The sequence below is a fragment of the Pteropus vampyrus genome, unplaced genomic scaffold (assembly GCF_000151845.1).
Source record: "Pteropus vampyrus isolate Shadow unplaced genomic scaffold, Pvam_2.0 Scaffold7270, whole genome shotgun sequence".
Taxonomy (NCBI): Eukaryota; Metazoa; Chordata; class Mammalia; order Chiroptera; family Pteropodidae; genus Pteropus; species Pteropus vampyrus.
Window position 1 is genome coordinate 563 of NW_011896051.1, and position 1,717 is coordinate 2,279.

Sequence of the window (1,717 nt, forward strand, 5' to 3'; positions counted from 1 at the left end):
TAATGTATAGCATGGTGACTATAGCTGATAATTCTGCATTCTATAACTGAAATTTGCCAATAGTAAATCTTAAGTGTTCTCACCAAAAAAAAAAACAGTGAGGTGATGGATGTTAACTAACTCGACGTGGGAATCCTTTCACATTGTACGCTGAGTACTGACTTATCGCACTGTACACTTTAAAAATATTAAAATTTTATTTGTCAAGTATACCTCAAAAAACCTGAAATAAAAAAAATACTTTAAAATAATACTCTCTAAAAAAAGAAACAACCCCATCATCATTCTCTTCTTCCTCACGCTACTCACCGGTCCTTCCCCAGGAAGAAATCATGGTAGAAGCCACTTTCTGTGCTTGGACCGCGGCAGAGGATGGCACCTAGGAGCTGTTCAGCTGCTGCCCCCAGGACGTGGGTGCTGGAGTGCCAGAACACCTGCATTTACGAGAAAGGAGCTCACGCGTTCACAACCATCCCCTTTAACCCCCAGCTCTTTGATCTTCTCCTCCAAGAAGCTGGTGTGAAACCAGTATGATCCTTCTAGGAATAAGTACCACAAAATGGAAGTGGTGACCACTACATGGTAAAAAGGAAAAAAGAAAAACTGAGCAAAAGAGAAAGCAGAAGGCAGGAGCAGCAGTGCAGGAGGACCAGGGGCCAGTCTTCCTTTGCTTACCCATGACGTCTCCTTTTAGGGCTTCGGAGTAAACGACTTCCTTAAGACTGATTTCTAAGGGCTCTGCTCAACTCTATCTTTTTTCCTATCCTGGCAATCTAGTATGACGTAACCACTGCTCTAGTATTTTGTCACCATTTACACACAGGGGACATGAGAACTCCATTTTTTTGGATCCTAATAGATGAGGTCTACATTACATGAAGAGGACAAAGTGAGGATTGTATGCTCGCTTGTGAAAAACACATTAGGATTAGATATATGCTACAGATGATTTAATAGGTGTCTCAAGAGTTGCGGGGAGCGGGGTGCTGAATTGGCATATAATCCCTTCTGTTTTCAAATTATTATCTCTCTCTTTTACTAGTACGAGTAACGTCTGCTTAATAGACCTAGGCTAAGTAAAAACTTTCATCATAAATATCCGGCTGAACCAGGAATAGTCAAGACAAGCCATCTGTGGTAGGTCTCCCTCCCAAATGCAAATGGAGAAACGGAGGGGAAAAAAGATGTTAGAAATGCCCACTTAAATATCTCTTAGTTTAGGAGCCACTGTATTTCCAATAAGAAACTTACTGCTTTCCCCTCTGTGGACTCGAAGGTCAGAAATCTGAGGTCAGAATCTGTCTCCAAGGGCCGCTCCAGATCATAAGGTTCTCCATTCACTTGAGCAGCCACTGCAGTATCTGCCAGTGTTGAACTTCAGCAGTAGGGAGCCGGGATTTAAAAAAAAAAAAAAAAAGACAAGGTTACAGACCACAGGAGAAAAGAACCTGCAAAGGGGAAATGTGTTGCCAGAGCAATAGAGCCCATCATCATTTCCCTCTGATAGATAACAGAGGAAGGGCAGAGGCTCTGGAACTAATTAAGATAAAAATGAATCCTCGGGAAAAGCTATCCTGATGAAACGGAGCAGAAACAAGCGGTTTTCTTTCCCTGCTCTGGTCCAGAGGAAGTACACGGGTAGAAGGATAACACGGGAGGGTAGCGAATGAGCCTGATACCTGATCTGCCGAGCTAGCTGGTAAGGGGTTGTGTTCCA

At 42.9% G+C, this 1,717-nt stretch overlaps 1 long non-coding RNA gene across 5 annotated transcripts in view; it reads right to left on the reverse strand.

Annotated features, from left to right (window-relative positions):
* Positions 1-1,717, reverse strand: part of LOC105310611 — a 2,279-nt gene extending 562 nt beyond the window's left edge. For 2 of the 5 annotated variants that reach the window (XR_002778599.1, XR_002778600.1), the window contains exons 1-3: positions 1,680-1,717; positions 1,252-1,375; positions 310-434 (exon numbers count right to left, since the gene is read on the reverse strand). This is a non-coding gene — a long non-coding RNA (uncharacterized LOC105310611). The other 3 variants (XR_002778598.1, XR_002778601.1, XR_002778597.1) reach the window with 3 other exon arrangements.